Here is an 8,733-nt window from a genome sequence, read left to right as displayed (position 1 = left end):
ATTGTTGCAAATTGTAGCATGAAGTGGAGAAAGATAAACGATTTGTCTGAAGTGGTGTAGAGTTTCCTGCCTAAGCAGGGGGTTGGACTAGAAGACCCCCAACTTCCTTCCAACTCTGCACCTCCAGCCCCGTCCCTGAAAGCCAGGGGCTAGAGCAGCCGGGAGAGAGAGAGCTGCTATTTATTTTTATTTTTATTTATTTATTTATTTTGTCACAACAATATATATAAGCATCACACAAAAAGATTATATAGTATATAAACATATGTATGAGGGAATATTAGGAGGTATAAGCATATATATATATATATATATAAGAAGATAAAAAAGAAAAACAATAGGACAGCAACGGTAGGCATGTTTGTGCTCTTATGCACACCCCTTATGGTCCTCTTAGGAATGGGGTGAGGTCAATAGTAGAAAGTTTTTGGTTAAAGCTTTTGGGATTATGGGAAGAGACCACAGAGTCAGGTAAAGTGTTCCAAGCACTGATGATTCTGTTACAGAAGTCATCTTTTCTGCAATCTAGATTAAAGCGGTTAACATTAAGTTTAAATCTATTGGTTGCTCTTGTATTATTGCAATTAAAGCTGAAGTAGTCTTTAATAGGAAGGACATTACAATAGATGATTCTATGAGTTAAACTTAGGTCTTGTCGAAGGCGACAGAGTTCTAAGTTTTCTAAGCCTAGGATTTCAAGTCTGGTGGGATAAGGTATTTTGTTGTTTTCAGAGGAGTGAAGAACTCTTCTTGTAAAATACTTCTGGACACGTTCAGTTGTATTGATGTCAGAAATGTGGTGAGGGTTCCAGACAGGCGAGCTGTATTCTAGAATTGGTCTAGGGAATGTTTTATATGCTCTGGTTAGTAGAGTAGTGTTTTTGGAAAAGAAGCTACGCAAGATTAGGTTTACAACTCTTAGAGCCTTTTTTGCTATGTAGTTGCAGTGTGCTTTGGCACTTAGATCATTTGATATGAAAGCTCCAAGGTCTTTAACAGGGTAGGGGTCATCTGTAAGGTAATGTCCATCAAGTATGTACTTAGTGTTTGGGTTCTTTTTTCCAATATGTAAGACAGAGCATTTGCTGGAGTTGCCAAGTTTTAGACCAAGCGGTTAGATGATCAAGGTCTTTTTGAATGGTAGATGTATTGTCTGTGGTGTTAAATAGTTTGACATCGTCAGCAAAGACAAAACAATTACTTGAGATATGGTCACAAAGATCATTTATGTATAGTATGAAGAGTGTTGGTCCAAGAACGCTGCCTTGAGGAACGCCACTCTTGACAGGAACAGGGTTTGATAAAGCATTGCCAGTTTTGATCACTTGTTGTCTGTTAGACAGAAAAGCAGATATCCATTTGTGAAGGGGTCCAGAAATGCTAGGCACTGCGGGGTCTCCAGTGAGCAGGAGGGTGCCTCATGGGCGATGCTGGGGCGAGCAGTTCAGAGAGCTCCGCAGGAGCACCTGGGGAAACTTGTAGGCAGGAAAACAGGAGACTCCCGCCTCCCTTGCAGTGTTGTATTTTCTCCTGCTCTTTCCTTCCTTCCAACCATCCCTTATCTTCTCGTTCCCTCGCTCCCTTCCTCTTCACTTTCATATCATTTCTTCCTTCCTTCCCTTATTTCTCTCTTATCTTCTCATTCCTATTCCTTTCTTTTTATTCCCATCTTCTTTCTTCCTTTTCTTTCTCCCACTTTCTTGTTATTTTCTTTCACCTTTTCCTTTCCTTCTCTCTCCTTTTCCATCTTTCTTTTTTCCTCTTTCTAACTTTTCCCCTTACTTTGTTTCCCTCCCTTTCCCCTTTATTCTTTCTTGCTACGTTTTTTCTTTCTCTTCCTTTTCCATCTTTTCTTTTTTCATTCCTTTTCTCTCCTTTCCATTTCTCATTTTCTCTCCCTTTTTTCTTTCCTTCTTTTTTCTCTCTTCCTTTCTCCTGCACTATATTTCTTTCTATCTTTCCTTTTTCCTTTCTCCCTTTCTTTCTCTTCCTTTCCTTCTCCTATTTGTGTCTTTCCCTTTTTCTCTTTCCCCCTTTCTCTGTCACCATTTATTTCTCTTTCCTTCCTTCCTTTTTCACTCCTTCTTCCTTTTGGTCTCATTCCCCTACTCTTCCTTTCTCTGTGTTTTCCCCTCAGTAGTTTCTTTTTAATTTGAACTTATTCTAACCCGTTTCTGAAGAAAGACGTAACCCATCACAAAGCAAAGATAAAGCAGATTCAGATTTTTTTTTTCAACCTCAAAGAATTCCATGAGTTTGTGTCCAAAATATTAAATTTATACTAAAAAAACAGAGGGATCAAATTCTCTTGGTGTCTTTGTTTTTCAGATGTGTTACGAATAATTCTTGAGTTGCTTTTTATATGCTTTCTCTCTTTATTTGTTTGAAGCTTTCTGCTCAGGAATAATAATAATAATAATAATAATAATAATAATAATAATAATAATAATAATAATAATAATAATAATAATAATAATAATAATAATAATAATAATATCAGAGTTGGAAGAGATCTTGGAGGTCTTCTAGTCCAACCCCCTGCCCAGGCTGGAAACTCTACACCATTTCAGACAAATGGCTATCCAAGTGTTGTGGTCCACCAGCAGCCTGCGGAGCTGGCAATGGAGTTGGACAGCGATGAGGCTGAGGTGATGCCAGGGCCAGGATTGGGGAGTGAGGTGCGGACTCCAGAGCCTGATAGTAGTGAGGCAGAGGAACAGGAGGAGCACATGAGAAGAGCTGCCAGAAGGCAAGAGCAGCTCAAGCAAAAAGGACAACTCGGGAGTAGGGACAAGAGATGATTGATTCCTCCCATAAGGTTTAAAACAGACCAGCAAAAACGTTTGGGCTTTGCCGGAAAACGTTGGTAGCTTTGTCTTCTGCTTCGCCTACGTCTTGCATTTATTTTTGTGACTTTTGTTACTTTGCCAAGAAAGGCCTTTGGCAGTTTGCCTAATTGGACCAAGGTTTGCGATAGAACTGAGGAATTTGTGATGGGAGGAATTTGTTTTAATTTAGTTGAACTACACTGGAAATGAAGTAATTCTCAGTTGTTCGAAGAAATTTTTTTTTTTCCAGGGAATGAGTTTCCTACTACCTACTTCGGCCTGGGCCACAACAGGAAGCATCAAAAATGAAAATTGAGCATGATGAAAAATGAAAATAGTGACTTATGACTGTTTTTCACACTTGCATCCGTTGCAGTATCCTCATGGTCACATGATCAAAATTCAGTCGCTTGGCAACTGACTCGTATTTATGATGGTCGCAGTGGCCCGGGTCACGTTATTCCCTTTTGCAGCCTTCTGACAAGCAAAATCAATGGGGAAACCAGATTCACTTAACAACCGTGTTACTGATAATCTCTGTGATTCACTTAACAACCGTGGCAAGAAACATCGTAAAATGGGGCAAAACTCATTTAACAAATGTTTCATATAACAACAGAAATGTTGAGCTCAATTGCGGTCACAAGTCCAGGACTACATGTACATAGTTTGTTTTTGTTTTTTTAATTTACATTTATATCCCGCCCTTCTCCGAAGACTCAGGGCGGCTTACAGTATATAAGGCAATAGTCTCATTCTATTTGTATATTTTACAAAGTCAACTTATTGCCCCCCCAACAATCTGGGTCCTCATTTTACCTACCTTATAAAGGATGGAAGGCTGAGTCAACCTCGAGCCGGGCTTGAACCTGCAGTAATTGCAGGCTGCTGTGTTCTAATAACAGGCTTCTAACAGCCTGAGCTATCACGGCCCCTAGTTGGGCATGTAGCAAATTTTGTTCATTTCTTTCAATTCTATTTCCCTTTATGGAATGGAACAGAACAGAACTGTCAACTAGCCTCAGATCAGTGCTTAAGAAAATAAAGACCCAACTCCATCATTTTGAAGAAATTGGTAATTTATACTAAGCAAGTCTGAATGCTGTACAGGAAAAGCCTGTACAGAACTGGACAGAACTGGAAGTAAATCAAAACCACAGAGTCATATCCTCTCCTTTACCCTCCCCCTACTAGAGGTCATACAGTATTAATCCAATGTCGTCTTCCTCCTTGGCCACGTGTAGTTTTGTAGTTTTTGAGTACCACCACTCAGAACCGTAGAAATGGTGGTAGACTTTAGGAGAAACCCTTCCATACTTCCAGGGAAACAGGCTGTTTCCTGCCTCCTGAGGGCCTGCATGGGGGAGGGGGAATCCATTTTTCTCTCTCACCTGGCTCCAGGGCCTCTCCAGCAGTGTGGGGAGGGCGAAATGGCATTTCCCACCCACCCCCGGAGGTCTTCTGGAGGCCAAAAACAGCCGTTTGACAACTTGCAGTCCCACCGGAAGTTGTCAAACAGGCCGTTTCTGGCATTCAGAGGACCTCTGGGGTGGGGAAGGCCGTTTTTGTCCTCCCCAGACTCCTAGAGAGGCCCTGGAGACTGGGGACAGCAAAAAACGGGCCTTCCAGTCCCACCAGAAGTTGTCAAATGGGCCGTTTTCATTCCCCCAGGGAGGCCCTGGAGCATAGTGGTAGACTTTAGGAAAAACCCTTCCATACTTCCACCTCTCACAATACTTGATAACACAGTATCAACAGTAGAAACCTTCAAATTTCTGGGTTCTATCATATCGCAAGATCTCAAATGGACAGCTAACATCAAAAACATCATTAAAAAAGGACAACAAAGAATGTTCTTTCTGCGCCAACTCAGTAAGCTCAAACTGCCCAAGTAGCTGCTGATCCAATTCTACAGAGGAATTATTGAGTCTGTCATTTGCACCTCTATAACTGTCTGGTTCGGTTCTGCAACCCAACAAGAAAAACACAGACTTCAGAGGATAATTAGAACTGCAGAAAAAATAATTGCTACCGACTTGCCTTCCATTGAGGACCTGTATACTGCACGAATCAAGAAGAGGGCTGTGAAAATATTTGCAGATCCCTCGCATCCTGGACATAAACTGTTTCAACCCTACCCTCAAAACGACGCTATAGAGCACTGCACACCAGAACAACTAGACACAAGAACAGTTTTTTCCCGAAGGCCATCACTCTGCTAAACAAATAATTCCCTCAACACTGTCAGACTATTTACTGAATCTGCACTACTATTAATCGTTTCATAGTTCCCATCGCCAATCTCTTTCTACTTATGACTGTATGACTATAACTTGTTGCTGGCAATCCTTATGATTTATATTGATATACTGATCATCAATTGTGTTGTAAATGTTGTACCTTGATGAACGTATCTTTTCTTTTATGTACACTGAGAGCATATGCACCAAGACAAATTCCTTGTGTGTCCAATCACACTTGGCCAATAAAAAATTCTATTCTATTCTATTCTATTCTAGTGAGAAAGAAAAACGGGCCTAACGGGCCATCACGTGCCAGAAGCGGGGGAGAGGGGGGGTCACACAGGCATGCAGAGGCCGGGACACATAGAATTATAGGTGTGGGCATGCACATGTGCAACCCGGTCCCGCCCGGCACGTAATAGCAAAAAGGTTAGTCATCAGTAGTCTAGACCAGGGGTCCCCAACCTTTTGGACCTCAGGGACCACCAAGTTCATAATTTTAAATCCCGTGGACCACTAATAAGAATCCAGCGCGCCACTTGCTGAAGTGACGGGATGGGGGTCCTTCAAGCAATGTCCCTCCTCTCTTTCTCCCCACCTCCCCTCTCTCCCATTCTTTGTCTCTCATTCTCTCTCTCTCCCACTCATTATCTTATTATTTTATTTATTTTATTTATCACATTTGTATACCGCCCTAACTCCCTAGGGACTCAGGGCGGTTCACAGGCAAATAAAAAGGTACATATAAATACAGAATAAAATAACAGTTAAAAAACTTATTCTACATAGCCAAATTTTTAAAAGAACAATATAAATAATAAAACCCATTAAAACCAATATAAATTTAAAATCTAATCCAGTCCTGCGCAGATGAATAGATGTGTTTTAAGCTCGCGACGGAAAGTTTGGAGGTCCGGAAGTTGACGAAGTCCTGGGGGGAGTTCGTTCCAGAGGGTGGAGCCCCACAGAAGGCCCTTCCCTGGATGTCGCCAGGCGGCACTGCCTAGCTGGCGGCACCCTGAGAGTCCCTCTCTGTGAGGCGCGGGTCAGTGAGAGGTATTCGGTAGCAGCAGGCGGTCCCGTAAGTACCCGGCCCTATGCCATGGAGCGCTTTAAAGATAGTTATCAAGACTGAAGCGCACCAAGGCCACAGGTAGCCAGTGCAGTCTGCGCAGGAGAGGTGTCACATGAGAGCCATGAGAGGCTCCCTCTATCATTCTCTGATTCTCTCTCAAGCTGGTCTGCTGAGCACTCTTTGAGTTTTCCCTCCAGCTGAGTAATCAGCCACTCATTCTCTCTCTCATTCTGATTCTCTCTCAAGCTGGTCTGCTGAGCACTCTTTGAGTTTTCCCTCCAGCTGAGTAATCAGCCACTCATTCTCTCTCAAGCTGGTCTGCTGAGCACTCTTTGAGTTTTCCCTCCAGCTGAGTAATCAGCCACTCATTCTCTCTCAAGCTGGTCTGCTGAGCACTCTTTGAGTTTTCCCTCCAGCTGAGTAATCAGCCACTCATTCTCTCTCAAGCTGGTCTGCTGAGCACTCTTTGAGTTTTCCCTCCAGCTGAGTAATCAGCCACTCATTCTCTCTCTCTCCCACTCATTCTCTCTCTCTCCCATTCTTTGTCTCTCATTCTCTCTCTCTCCCACTCATTATCTTATTATTTTATTTATTTTATTTATCACATTTGTATACCGCCCTAACTCCCTAGGGACTCAGGGCGGTTCACAGGCAAATAAAAAGGTACATATAAATACAGAATAAAATAACAGTTAAAAAACTTATTCTACATAGCCAAATTTTTAAAAGAACAATATAAATAATAAAACCCATTAAAACCAATATAAATTTAAAATCTAATCCAGTCCTGCGCAGATGAATAGATGTGTTTTAAGCTCGCGACGGAAAGTTTGGAGGTCCGGAAGTTGACGAAGTCCTGGGGGGAGTTCGTTCCAGAGGGTGGGAGCCCCCACAGAGAAGGCCCTTCCCCTGGATGTCGCCAGACGGCACTGCCTAGCTGACGGCACCCTGAGGAGTCCCTCTCTGTGAGAGCGCACGGGTCAGTGAGAGGTATTCGGTAGCAGCAGGCGGTCCCGTAAGTAGCCCGGCCCTATGCCATGGAGCGCTTTAAAGATAGTTATCAAGACTGAAGCGCACCCGGAAGGCCACAGGTAGCCAGTGCAGTCTGCGCAGGAGAGGTGTCACATGGGAGCCATGAGAGGCTCCCTCTATCACCCGCGCAGCCGCATTCTGAACTAACTGAAGCCTCCGGATGCCCCTCAAGGGGAGCCCCATGTAGAAAGCATTGCAGTAATCCAGACAGGACGTCACGAGGGCGTGAGTGACCGTGCATAGGGCATCCCGGTCTAGAAAGGGGCGCAACTGGCGAACCAGGCGAACCTGGTAAAAAGCTCTCCTGGAGACGGCCGTCAAATGATCTTCAAAAGACAGCCGTTCATCCAGGAGGACGCCCAAGTTGCGCACCCTCTCCATCGGGGCCAATGACTTGCCCCCAACAGTCAGCCGCGGACTCAGCTGATTGTACCGGGATGCCGGCATCCACAGCCACTCTGTCTTGGAGGGATTGAGCTTGAACCTGTTTCTCCCCATCCAGACCCGTACGGCTTCCAAACACCGGGACAACACTTTGATAGCTTCGTTGGGGTGGCCCGGTGTGGAAAAGTACAGCTGGGTATCATCAGCGTACAGCTGATACCTCACACCGAAGCTACTGATGATCTCACCCAACGGCTTCATATAGATGTTGAACAGAAGGCGAGAATCACCCTGCGGCACCCCACAAGTGAGGCACCTGCTCTGCCCCCTGTCAACACCGTCTCATCAGAGATAGGAGAACCACCGATAAACAGTGCCTCCCACTCCCAATCCCTCCAACCGGCACAGCAGGATACCATGGTCGATGGTATCAAAAGCCGCTGAGAGGTCTAATAGGACCAGGGCAGAGGAACAACCCCTATCCCTGGCCCTCCAGAGATCATCCACCAACGCAGTTCAGTGCTGTAACTGGGCCGGAAACCGGACTGGAACGGGTCTAGATAGACAGTTTCATCCAGGTGTAGGGGAAACTGATATGCCACCATACTCTCTACAACTCTACAACCTTCGCCATAATCTCATCTTTCTCTCCCCCTTTCTCTCTCCCCCTCATTCTCTTTCTGTCTCCCTCTCTCTCCCACTCATTCTCTCCCACTCATTCTCATTCTCTCTCAAGCTGGTCTGCTGAGCACTCTTTGAGTTTTCCCTCCAGCTGAGTAATCAGCCCACTCATTCTCTCCCACTTTTTCTCATTCTTTCTCTTCCCCCTCTCCCACTCATTCTCATTCTCTCTCATCTCTCTCTCCCCCTTTCCCTCATTCTAATTCTTTCTCTCTTCCCCTCCCATTCATTCTCTTCCCCACTCTCTCATTCTTTTTCTCTCCCTCATTTTCCCCCTTTCTCTCTCTCCCACTCTCTCATTCTTTCTCTCCCCCAACTCTCTCATTCTGATTCTCTCTCCAATTCTCTCATTTTCTCTGTCTCTCATTCTTTTTCATTCTGATTCTCTCTGATTCTCTCTCTTTCTCTGATTCTTTCTCTGTCTGTCTGTCTGTCTCTCATTCTCTTTCACATTCTTTCTCTTTCATTCTGTCTCTTTTTCTCTATTTCA

The 8,733-nt window shown here is 44.1% G+C and overlaps 1 protein-coding gene across 4 annotated transcripts in view; it reads right to left on the bottom strand.

Moving 5' to 3' along the window:
- LOC131192674 (zinc finger protein 91-like) overlaps positions 1-8,733 on the bottom strand; it is a 131,227-nt gene that overhangs the window by 66,819 nt on the left and 55,675 nt on the right. The window lies entirely within an intron of this gene.

Source organism: Ahaetulla prasina, chromosome 2, assembly GCF_028640845.1.
Source record: "Ahaetulla prasina isolate Xishuangbanna chromosome 2, ASM2864084v1, whole genome shotgun sequence".
NCBI classification, from domain to species: domain Eukaryota; kingdom Metazoa; phylum Chordata; class Lepidosauria; order Squamata; family Colubridae; genus Ahaetulla; species Ahaetulla prasina.
Note: the sequence above shows the minus strand (reverse complement) of the source record. Positions and strands in the feature narration are given on the sequence as shown.